The sequence below is a fragment of the Oncorhynchus mykiss genome, chromosome 3 (genome assembly GCF_013265735.2).
Source record: "Oncorhynchus mykiss isolate Arlee chromosome 3, USDA_OmykA_1.1, whole genome shotgun sequence".
In the NCBI taxonomy this organism is placed as follows: Eukaryota; Metazoa; Chordata; class Actinopteri; order Salmoniformes; family Salmonidae; genus Oncorhynchus; species Oncorhynchus mykiss.
The window spans coordinates 42228655-42241773 of NC_048567.1; positions in this window are offsets into that span (position 1 = coordinate 42228655).

Consider the following 13119-nt stretch of genomic DNA (forward strand, 5'->3'; position numbering starts at 1 on the left):
CACAGTTGTGAATGAGAAGTTGTTCTCAACTAGCCTACCTGGTTAAATAAAGGTGAAATATATATATATATATATATATATATATATATATTATTATTATTATTATTTAAAAAAAAAATAATATTCAAAATAAATCTCAGAGCTGACAGGGTAAACATCTGTCATTCTGCCCCTGAACAAGGCAGTTCCTTGTTCTTAATTAACTGGCTTTCCTAGTTAAATAAATAAAAAGATCTCTTTATGATATTCATGTTTTATTTGATAGCTATACTACATAAAATGCCCATATTGACAATTTGAAGAGCATTTGTCATTAGGCATTATTCAGAGCTAAAATGAACTGGCTAGAGATTCAATCTATAGCTAGCCAGCCAGAGAGGGTTGTTGCAGGATTGTTATTTCACCAGTAAAATGTAACTAACTAGTTACTGTAGCTCCCTTGCTATGATCCCCATAGATATAATTATTAGCTACCTGGCTAGCTAGATAACTACATCGCTAGATACAGTAACTACCTTTCCTATTCATAATATCATTAACAAAGGTAATTCCTTTTTTATCCATAAAGAATGTTTTTTTTTTAATCTATTACTTTATCTGAATTTAACTATAATATTTGTTGTAATAAATGTTGTTTCTTTTCTGGAGAATGAAACTGGAATTGCAACCAGGTTTGTATGACTTGTTTTAGAAAGAGAAATATTTTAAACATGGTTCCATTTTCAATTAACTGGAAGTGAGAGGTTGTAATCTGGATATGGAAAAATGACATTTTTGAACAAGGGGTGAGCCATTCTTACTAATCTACTGAAGAAACAGTTCAGGTTTAAGTATAACTTTTGTATGACTGATTAAGTTAAATATTTTTTGCTCAGATAATTTAAAAGACAAATCGTTTGGCTTAATCAGGACCATAAGTAAATACAGTACCAGTCAAAAGTTTGGACACACCTACTCATTCCAAGGTTTTTCTTTATTTTCACTTTTTCTACATTGTAGAATAATAGTGAAGACATCAAAACTATGAAATAACACATGTGGAATCATGTAGTAACCAATAAAGTATTAAACAAATCTGAATATATTTGAGATTCTTCAAAGTAGCATCCTTTGATCACCCTGGCCATCCCACATATGCTCTCTCTAATTCTCTCTTTCTTTCTCTCTCTCGGAGGACCTGAGCCCTAGGACCATGCCCCAGGAATACCTGACATGATGACTCCTTGCTGTCCCCAGTCCACCTGACTGTGCTGCTGCTCCAGTTTCAACTATTCTGCCTTATTGTTATTCGACCATGCTGGTCATTTATGAACATTTGAACATCTTGACCATGTTTTGTTATAATCTCCACCCGGCACAGCCAGAAGAGGACTGGCCACCCCACATAGCCTGGTTCCTCTCTAGGTTTCTTCCTAGGTTTTGGCCTTTCTAGGGAGTTTTTCCTAGCCACCGTGCTTCTTCACCTGCATTGCTTGCTGTTTGGGGTTTTAGGCTGGGTTTCTGTACAGCACTTTGAGATATCAGCTGATGTACGAAGGGCTATATAAAATAAATTTGATTGATTGATTGATTGATGACAGCTTTGCACACTCTTGGCATTCTCTCAACTAGCTTCATGCGTTTCAATTAACAGGTGTGCTTTGTTAAAAGTTAATTTGTTGACTTTCTTTCCTTCTTAATGCGTTTGAGCCAATCAGTTGTTTTGTGACAAGGTAGGGATGGTGTACAGAAGATAACCCTATTTGGTAAAAGACCAAGTCCATAAAATGGAAAGAACAGCTCAAATAAGCAAAGAGAAACGACAGTCCATAGTTACTTTAAGACATGAAGGTCAGTCAATCCGTAACATTTCAAGAACTTTGAAAGTTTCTTCAAGTGCAGTCACAAACACCATCAAATGCTATGATGAAACTGGCTCAGGAGAGGAAGACCCAGAGTTTCCTCTGCTGCAGAGGATAAGTTCATTATAGTTACCAGCCTCAGAAATTGCAGCCCAAATAAATGCTTCAGATTACAGTGGTCGGTAATCTGTTTGTTGACTTGGCTTTCGAAGACCTTAGAAAGGCAGGGTAGGATAGATATAGGTCTGTAGCAGTTTGGGTCAAGAGTGTCTCCCCCTTTGAAGAGGCCGCAGCTGCTTTCCAGTCTTTGGGAATCTCAGACGACACGAAAGAGAGGTTGAACAGGCTAGTAATAGGGGTGGCAACAATTTCGGCAAATAATTTTAGAAAGAAAGGGTCCAGATTGTCTAGCCTGGCTGATTTGTAGGGGTCCAGATTTTGCAGCTCTTTCAGAACATCAGCTGACTGGATTTGGGAGAAGGAGAAATGAGGAAGGCTTGGGCGAGTTGCTGTGGGGGGTGCAGAGCTGTTGACCGGTGTAGGGGTAGCCAGGTGGAAAGCATGACCAGCCGTAGAAAAATGCTTATTGAAATTCTCAATTATAGTGGATTTATCGGTGGTGACAGTGTTTCCTATCTTCAGTGCAGTGGGCAGCTTGGGGGAGGTGTTCTTATTCTCTCCATGGACTTTACACTGTCCCAACACTTTTTTGAGTTTGTGTTGCAGGAAGCAAATTTCTGCTTGAAAAAGCTAGCCTTGGCTTTTCTAACTGCCCTGTGTATTTTGGTTTCTAGCTTCCCTGAAAAGTTGCATATCACGGGGGCTATTCGATGCTAATGCAGAACGCCATAGGAAGTTTTTGTGTTTGTTAAGGGCAGTCAGGTCTGGAGAGAAGGGCTATATCTGTTCCTGGTTCTAAATTTCTTGAATGGGGCATGCTTATTTAAGATGGTGAGGAAGGCATTTAAAAAAACAAAACAGGCATCCTCTACTGACGGGATGAGATCAATATCCTTCCAGGATACCCCGGCCTGGTCAATTAGAAAGGCCTGCTCGCTGAAGTGTTTCAGGGAGCGTTTGACAGTGATGAGTGGAGGTCGTTTGACCGCTGACCCATTACGGATGCAGGCAATGAGGCAGTGATCGCTGAGATCTTGGTTGAAAACAGCAGAGGTGTGTTTAGAGGGCAAGTTGGTTAGGATGATATCTATGAGGGTGCCCGTGTTTACGGCTTTGGGGTTACCTGGTAGGTTAATTGATAATTTGTGTGAGATTGAGGGCATCAAGCTTAGATTGTAGGATGGCTGGGGTGTTAAGCATGTTCCAGTTTAGGTCGCCTAGCAGCAAGAGCTTTGAAGACAGATAGGGGTCAATCAGTTCACATATGGTGTCCAGAGCACAGCTAGGGGCAGAGGGTGGTCTATAGCAGGCGGCAACGGTGAGAGACTTGTTTTTAGAGAGGTGTATTTTTAAAAGTAGAAGTTCAAATTGTTTGGGTACAGACCTGAATAGTAGGACAGAACTCTGCAGGTTGTCTTTGCAGTAGATTGCAACAAAGCTCCCTTTGGCCGTTCTATCTTGTCTGAAAATGTTGTCGTTAGGGATGAACATTTCAGAATTTTTGGTGGTCTTCCTAAGCCAGGATTCAGACACGGCTAAAACATCCGGGTTGGCAGAGTGTGCTAAATCAGTGAATAAATCAAACTTAGGGAGGAGGCTTCTAATGTTAACATGCATGAAACCAAGGCTATTACGGTTACAGAAGTCATCAAAAGAGAGCGCCTGGGGAATAGGAGTGGAGCTAGGCACTGCAGGGCCTGGATTCACCTCTACATCACCAGATGAACAGAGGAGGAATAGGATAAGGGTACGGCTAAAACTATGAGAATTGGTCGTCTAGAACGTCTGGAACAGAGAGTAAAAGGAGGTTTCTGGGGGTGATAAAATAGCTTCAAGGTATAATGTACAGACAAAGGTATAGTAGGATGTGAATACATTGGAGGTAACCTAGGTATTGAGTGATGATGAGAGAGATATTGTCTCTAGAAACATAATTGAAACCAGGTGATGTCATCGCATGTGTGGGTGGTGGAACTGAAAGGTTGGATAAGGTATAGTGAGCAGGACATGGAGGCTCTACAGTGATAAGACAGCTAATGATTACGGGCCACAGATGGGCGTTCAGGTAACGTCGCGACCGAGGGACCAGTTGGATAACTCCCTCGGGCAGATAATGTCGGTAATCCAGTCGTGAAGGCCCGGTGGGGCTCCGCATTGGCAGTAAACGGGTCCGGATTGATTGTAGCCCAGGAGTGGCTGATGGAACTCTTCAGCTGGCTAGTTCCGGAATAATTTATGTTTGCTCCGGGATCGACGTAAGCCAATAGTCACACGGATAGCAGCTAGCTAGCTGCGAGATCCAGGTGTAAATGTCCAGAGCTTGCGGTTGAAATCCGGGGATATGGAGAGAAATATAGGTCCGGTATGTTCTGGTTTGAGTCGCGTTGTACAAAACATGGCGATAGATTTTCGAGCTAAAGGATAGCTGATGACCACAAACCGTGGTTAGCTGAATACTAACGTTAGCCAGTAAACTGGCTAGCTTCTGGCTAGCTTCTGGCTAGCTTCTGGCTAGCTTCTGGTTAGCTTCTGGCTAGCTTCTATTGTGGATTTCAGATTTGAGGTAAATGATACTGTTTTTTTTTTTTAATTGGTGAGGCAGGTTGCAGGAGAGTGTTTTGAAGTTGAGTTTTTGGAAAAGAAAATATATAAAAGATATGCGAAGAAAGGTGTAAATATATATATATATGCGGGACACGACAAGACGAGGACAAAGGACGTCTGACTACTATGCCATCTTGGGATAATGATATCATTTACGGTACAGTGGCCCACATCTTTTGCCTCAGATCTCAAATACTTCCCCACATCTTACTATTTTACTTGGTAGAAACCAATCCTGAGAGATATGCCGACTTGAACGCTCAGCATTGGGGAGGTCCAGGAGGACAATGGCGACTGACTGACAGTGTTCAGTTGTGCCACAGAATGCCTGGCCCCAAGGGGATCGGTGAGAGAGAAAAACAGAGAAATCTAGAGACAGTTTCCACTGTGACTCAGATAAATTAAGGGTATTTACAGTGAGGCTCCTCAATGTGAAACCAATTAAGGGTCCCGGCATTTATGGCTCCTGTGAAAAGACAGAGAGCCAGTGGAATGAGTCACCACCGAACGTTGTAGCTTCAGCATGTGCAGTGCTGCTGAGAACAGTGGTGGAGAGCTTGCTCCTCCTCTCTTTTTATCTTTCTTTCTCTCTTTCCCACTCAACCACAGACAGGACTACCAAGGGCAGAATATATCTTCCCACACTCTCAATATAACCTTGACCACTTCATAAACTGGAGCATGGGCTGACACTCACAAAAGAATGTTGACCTTGATTCTGCACAATATCGCTTAATGGCCTTTGAAGCAAGTTACTTCAGAGCAAAGCCATTACTTCATTCCACTTCTGTGCTCTAGAGGACTATGTTATGTGGATGCTCCAGCATTAAAAAAAAAGTTAAGGAAAGACACCAATGTTTAATCAAACATTTCACATTTTTGGCCTGTAACTGAAATATAATAGACTCTCCCTCTAACCATGTCTACATTGGCAGTCTCATGACCCTCTATGACTCATCAGGCTGAGCAGAGGGGAACAGACCACTGCTTTGGCATAGCCAGCGTACTGCAGAGCCAAGTTTGGTAAAGTAGATTGAACGAGATCTCCCCTAAACTCTGTCTGAATGGTTTCAATTAAGATCAAACGAATATGTCATGGGAGACAAAGGGAGGTCGATATGTGGAGACAAGAAACTTGATCACTGAGCATCAAAGTGTCCAGCAGATTGAGACTCATGAGAAACCTAGTGATGAATTAATCTAACGCCAAAAGTTGACTGGGCAGAATTTTCAACAGGACAATGACCCAACACACCTCCAGGCTGTGTAAGGGCTATTTGATCAATAAGGAGAGTGATGAAGTGCTGCATCAGATGACCTTGCCTCCACAATCACCCAACCTCAACCCAATTGAGATGGTTTGGGATGAGTTGGACTGCAGAGTGAAAGAAAAGCAGCCAACAAGTGCACAGCATATGTGGGAACTCCTTCATGACTGTTGGGAAAGCATTCCAGGCGAAGCTGGTTGAGAGAATAACAAGAATGTGCAAAGCTCTCATCAAGGCAAAAGATGGCTACTTTGAAGAATCTTAAATATTAAATATATTTTGATTTGTTTAACACTTTTTTGGTTACTACATATGTGCTATTTCATAGTGTTGATGTCTTCACTATTATTCTACAATGTAGAAAATAGTAAAAATAAAGAAAAACCCTTGAATGAGTTGGTGTGTCCAAACTTTTGACTGGTACTGTATATGCTCACATGCCCATCTCCAGCGTCCGCATCACTCTCTGCCACATTGCCTCAAACTGCACCATTTTGTTTCTCTCCGTTCCCCACGCACTTTCAACATTTAAATAGTAAACATTTTTACCTTTCCATTGGGTTAACAATAGAGGATTGGTTGATTTCAGGTTTTTAAGTATACGTTTCTTCAAGATGATTGACGAGAAAAGTATCATCCAACCCATTGGGTATCTCACTGCACCCTCATAAACCATGTCTTGAAATATACAGACGGATTAAAACACATTTACATTGTCATAGTTCTTACAGCCAACTTTCTAACTCCACCCATAACTTTTGAACTTTATAACATTCCCAGAAGGCATGGATTATTGAGTCATTGTTAGTTTTACACTTAAGATCTGGCTCTTATGTTGTCCTGTAGAATTTGTGAATTTTGTCTCTTGTATAATATATTCTATACATTCGTTTATACTGGATTAAGCATACATTTTAATTAACTGTAATTTCATTAGTTATGTTCCAACATTCCCTTCATCTTGTGCCAATATCAGTTATTTTTAAGTCTTGGTTCCAATAGTAATCATTTTTCTAAGAGAATGTCAGTTGGATAGGCTCTCTGCAAGGTTTTGTGTAGCTTACTTATCATATGAATATCTTTTTCTGACTCAAATAGGATTCCCTCAAGATTGCTCTGATGTATGAAAGATTTAAAATTGAAATTTAATGATACGAAACTTTTAAGTTACACGTATTTAAAAAATATCTGCATCGGTCAATCCAAAATAGATTTTTGACCTCTACGGGATCGTTGTCCCTATACTAGGACGGTTGATGCTAACGTGCGCTAATGTGACTAGAATGACGTCGTAAGTAACAACAAACTTTCCAGGACATAGACATGTCTTTATATGGAGAGAAAACTTTCATTCCTATTAATGTATCTGCAATGTCCAATTTACAGTAGCTATAAAAGGTACAAAACACCATGCTATGGTTTGAGGAGAGTGCACAACAACAAAACACTTTTATCACTGCAACTGGTTTGATACATTCATCTCTGAAGGTAAATCATGTACTTACATTCAGTAATCTTGCTCTGATTTGTCATCCTGAGGGTCCCAGAGATAAAATGTAGCATAGTTTTTATATTCAAAAGTAGGAACTGGGTTCTACAGTTTGAACCCCTGCTGTCTCTAGCTCCACACCCACCCCACCCGGCTATCTAGTGTGAAAGTTAGTGTATAAGCTACTGATCCATCATGTATGACATTCCTGGGAGTGTGTAAACTAAAATGTTGTATTACCATGTCATTTTTTTGTATGTTCTCTGTAGTTACAGTACATGTCCACCTCTATTACACCAGTATCCATAGACATTGTGAATATGTATCATGTTCTGACCATTGTTCTGTTATGCTATTCTTTGTTTTAGTATGGTCAGGGCGTGAGTTGGGGTGGGCAGTCTATGTTTGTTTTTCTCTGATTGAGAGACAACTTACGACACCTGCCTCTGTATTTCAGTGTTCAGTTCGTTTCATTAAAGATTACATCATGAAAACTTACCACGCTGCGCTTTGGTCCGATCCTTACTCCTCCTCAGACGAAGAGGAGGAAATCCATTACAGAAACACCCACCACCAGAGGACCAAGAAGCGTGGTAACGGGCAGCAGCAGGAGAGGCAGCGATATTTGGAGAACTGGACTTGGGAGGAGATTCTGGACGGTAAAGGACCCTGGGCCAGGGGAATATCGCCGCCCCAAAGCAGAGCTGGAGGCAGCGAAAGCAGAGAGGCGCCGGTATGAGGAGGCAGCACGCCTGGAAGCCCGAGAGGCAGCCCCAAAAATGTCTTGGGGTGGAGGCACACGGGGAGTGTGGCTAAGTCAGGTAGGAGACCTGAGCCAACTCCCCATGCTTACCGGAGAGCGAGAGGGACCGGGCAGGCATCGTGTTATACGGTGGAGCGCACAATGTCCCCGGTGCATGTGCATAGCCCGGTGCGGTACATTCCAGCTCCTACAGGTGCTCCCGCCTGCCCAGCGCTGTCGGAGTCTCTCGTCTGTCCCGAGCCGCCAGAGTCTCCCGTCTGTCCCGAGCCGCCAGAGTCTCCCGTCTGTCCCGAGCCGCCAGAGTCTCCCGTCTGTCCCGAGCCGCCAGAGTCTCCCGTCTGTCCCGAGCCGCCAGAGTCTCCCGTCTGTCCCGAGCCGCCAGAGCCGCCAGTCTGTCCCGAGCCGCCAGAGCCGCCAGTCTGTCCCGGAGCCGCCAGTCTGCCAGGAGCCGCCAGAGCCACCAGTCTGCCAGGAGCCGCCAGAGCCGCCAGTCGGCCAGAAGCTGACTGGAGATTACATCATAAACACTTACCACGCTGCGCTTTGGTCCGATCCGTACTCCTCCTCAGACGAAGAGGAGGAAATCCGTTATAATATGGTATTGGAACTGACCCTGTATATACTGTAGTTTCTTACTTTCTCGTGTTCTTCTTCTTTTTTTACTAGCATATGTTATATTTGGAGCTACATTGATATTGATTGCATTATTGGGGTTGGAGCTTGCAAAAAGGGCATTTCACTGTACTATGCACGTGATATTAAAACTTGAAACCTAAATCCCAGGTCACCTTTAGCTCATCTGCGAAATCTGCAATCCAACCCAAGTGATCTGCCACCCTACGACATTGCTCCAACAAAGGCACATTAACAACCAATGGTTCACTCTCCCCCTCCCCGAATCCAAAGCTGGGGCTTCAGACTGTCCTGGACTGATGTCACCTAATTCACACTCTGTAAACCCTCCAAAGCCAACCAGGGATAGAGTAGGCTTGGCTTTAATTTATGTGCTCTCTGTCACCTGGAGTTGAATGGCAAATGGTCCAGCAACACAAAGAAAGCACAAAGGACAATTCCCAAGGACTGATCAGCCCTTCCCCCTGAGGGGCCAAAATGTATTTCTCTGTTGCAGTATCCAGAGGACTGGCTAATGAATGTGTGATAGAATAATACTATAATATCCATGTTCAGTATCTATCTGAAAGTTGTCCCCTGAAGAAGACTCTGAAGCTATCTATATGTATGTATGATATCTGTGGTTACTTTTATCTGTAAAGGCTGAACTCTAAATTACTCTGTGCAAAGGGGTTTACATTGGTTTCATCCCCAACACAGGCCTTTAGATGCTGTGACACTCTGTGGAGATTGGGCCTTGGTGGTCAGGTTACTCTGTGAACTTGGTATCATTTGATTGTTCAATGGTTGTTGGTTTTGGGTTGAGAAGGTTACACCTTCAGATGGTATAAATGGAATTTAGGTCTGTTATTCTCTCTCTTATCCTGTCCATTGGAGGAAGGAGGTATGATTCTCATTTTCTAGGCCTCTGGCTTAGTAGGCATATCTTTGTTCATGCATTATCTTGTAAGTTAACCTTAGAAATCTACAGTATATGCCTAGAATAATGCTTTAGGCCTTGTATGTGAATCCGTTCATTTTGCAGTTATTGAATAATACTTACTTTGATATTCAATCCTCGTGAAGACTCCTTGATCTTAGCCTATTAAAACATTTATTTGATTATTTGCTTAGTCTTATTATGAGTCGCATATGAGGTATATACTGTATAATATGCATATATGATCATTATTACCCCACTACAATAGTATATTATCCCTGGAATCTGGACTCTGAACACTGGCAGAGAAACCGGAATGAGACTCACTCGGCTGGCGTTACACCCCTATCAACTCCGACCACCGCTGCTGCTCTCCACCGGCCTTAGACAACCCCATTCCCAAGGATGCCTCACCAGAAGACCCTTTGCCAGCCGCCTCAATCTTCCTCACAAAGTCAGCCCAGCCGGAGACAATGGTCACACAAACTGTTCCAAGCCAAGGCCTCCTGATCGTGTTCCCACCGCAGGCAAACAGGACAGCACTTGTGAGCATCTTTAATTTTCATTCTGAAAACACATGCCCTAGGGCACGGTTGGTGGCTCAAACTCGGCTGGTTAACCTCAAGCAAGGCAGCACTGGCTTAAAGAGCAGGAGCATAAGCAAACACAAATCCTTCCCAAGCAAGGAAGCATTAGCTACACAAGCAGAGCAGAAAGTAGTTAGATCCAAAACTCGCAACATCTAAGGGGATGAGTACTCTTTCCTCACTGACAGACACCTAAGTCAGAGCCGAATCTCGTAGCCTTCGTGTGCTTGAAAAGTTGCATGACACGCTCTTCCTTCAGGCGAGTTGAAGAGCTGAGAATTGAGGAAATGTATGCAAGTTGCGCTATTATGGCATCCATTGACCCGTTGGGCGTGATTTCATTTTGCTTCAGGTGAATAAGATTTGTCGTTGACTCTCCATAGTATGTTATACCAAGTGACAGACTGAAAGGGAACCACAATTTGGCCCCTATAAGAATATAGTTTAATAGCCCTGTCATAGACCTAAGGATAGTCTTTCCACTCCTTATTTAATCTTGCTCTTGTGACTAGGTTCAAATCAGATTTGAACCAGGTCTCCTGCATGTCACAAGAATGTGTTAGCCCACTAAATATATTCACACCTCCAAATAATTGATTTAAACACACGGTTTTGCAATGAAGGTCTACAGTAGCCTCAACAGCACTCTGTAGGGTAGCACTATGTAGCCGGAGAATAGCTAGTTTCCGTCCTCCTCTGGTACATTGACTTTAATACAAAACCTAGGAGGCTCGTGGTTCTCACCCCCTTCCATAGCTTGTGAAAAGGCAGTGAAATGACCATGCAACACTGCTGTACATATGCACCTGAAAAGTGTACACATTTTCAGGGGCACATTTACAGTATACTAAAACTTTGTGTTGGTTGAAATTAACTACCTTGGTGCTGCTCTCTCACTCACTCTCTCCCTGGGCAACTGCGCGACTTGCACTGGCAGCCAGTAGCCATTAGTCCAAAAATGTGGATAGACAATCTTTTGATTTCTGTTAATTAAACGATTGATTTGAATGCCTCTGATGCATTTCTTCATCAACAACATGAAAGACAAGTTTAAGCATAGTTATTGTTGGTTTCCCTCTTTATTTATTTCCCCAGGTGCTCCAGTGTCAAAATGTCATTTCATTCATCCCAACAACAGTTGCACGTTTGCATGTGTTGAGCATATTACCTTAATTAAAGAGACTTTCACTTTATTTAGATAGTCCCAATGCATATCTATAGAGGGTTACTGGGGTGTTAGTGAATGCACTGAACATGCTCTTCAGTTGATACATATTTGAATGTGAACTAGATAGTATGTAGACTGTCAACTAAGCTGAAAACTTGTTTTTCACTTTATTTGGATAGTCCCAAAGCAATACTGTAGACAGATAGTTACTAGAATGACAACACATATGCTGTTAAATTGTAATTGATATTCAGTTGAGATGCTGCTGATAGTCTCCTGATTGTTTGTTGATCATCTATAAATGGGCTTGACATTTGTGCAAGTGATGGGATACACTGTTAAAATATCACTGAAATGCTAAAGACATGCTGTTGACATGTTATTACTGATTGTCTGTAGAGCATGTGTCAAACTCTTTCCATGTAGGGCCGAGTGTCTGCGGGTTTTCGCTCCTCCCTTGTACTTGACTGATGAATTAAGGTCACTGATTAGTAGAGAACTCCCCTCACCTGGTTGCCTAGGTCTAAATTGAAAGGAAAAAACAAAAACCAGCAGACACCATGCCCTCCATGAAATGATTTTGACACCCCTGCTGTAGCGAATCTACAGATGGACTATCCAAATAAAGTGTTACCCTACTTGGTGTCATTAGTCCCCTACGAACATTCATCACAGCATTTACCATGACTGATAATGGCTGGAATTGCAATGAAATGACCAATTGTCAGAACTCTGTGACAGGATGATGATGCAAACTCCCCACACTGAGGTTAGTCACACACCTGCCTGTCGAAATAAGAAGAACTAGTAGGCGACCATGTTTGTGGACAGAAAAAATGACTAATTCTATGGTTTTGAACGCAGTTCTCTGTGAACCCTGTCACTTACAACTGTCAACTGGAAATCACGACCATGATAAACAATTGTCAACTGGAAACCATGACCATGATAAAGTGAAGTTAATAGCGCTGAGGGTGGATGTTTTTAGTGAAGGGAGTTAATTCGGTAGACAGTGGTGGCATAGTGACAAGGAGAGGGAAGTAATCTTTGGCCCACACTGAATGCACAGCAGTACAACGCTTAGTCACTCCTCATGCCCCACAGAAACTCTGACACGGTTGGTGCCAGCCTGGCGTGACCCTCGTTTCTGTTCTACATGGACGGCTGACAACTTAGCAGTTTGCACTGCCAGAGTTCTCCTCTCTCAGGACAAACCACACCTCTTGGAGAACCATGGAAGAGCTAGCTAGCTTGGGCTCAGCTGTGGCAGCACAGGAAAATATGTTGGGGAAAACAACACAAACAATGCATCTGTCACTGTGAAATCCACACGCTGCTTATCAAGTTCACATAACTGCACTGTGCATGTGTTTGTCAAGCTGTGTTAGCTTCTCTTGGATGAGCGATAAGAGGCGACACTTGGAACACATGTTGGTTATTTATCACAGCTTAAACTATTGATCAACGCAAACAGTGGACACTAAATGGGTTATTCGGGATGGGGATGCTTTTACAAACAAAGAGATTGCAGAGCAAGCACGAAAAGCTTGCGTGAGCAAAACCCAACTCGAAAACAGAATGAGGCTTGTATCGAGTATGTCTGTATGTGCCAGAGTGCATAATGGTTTGTGTGTGTGTGTGTTTGATTCCATTCCATTAGACTTACGCATGCAACACACAGCTGTTGAGAACAGTTTAACAGTTTTTGTTTTGTTTTACAAAACTAA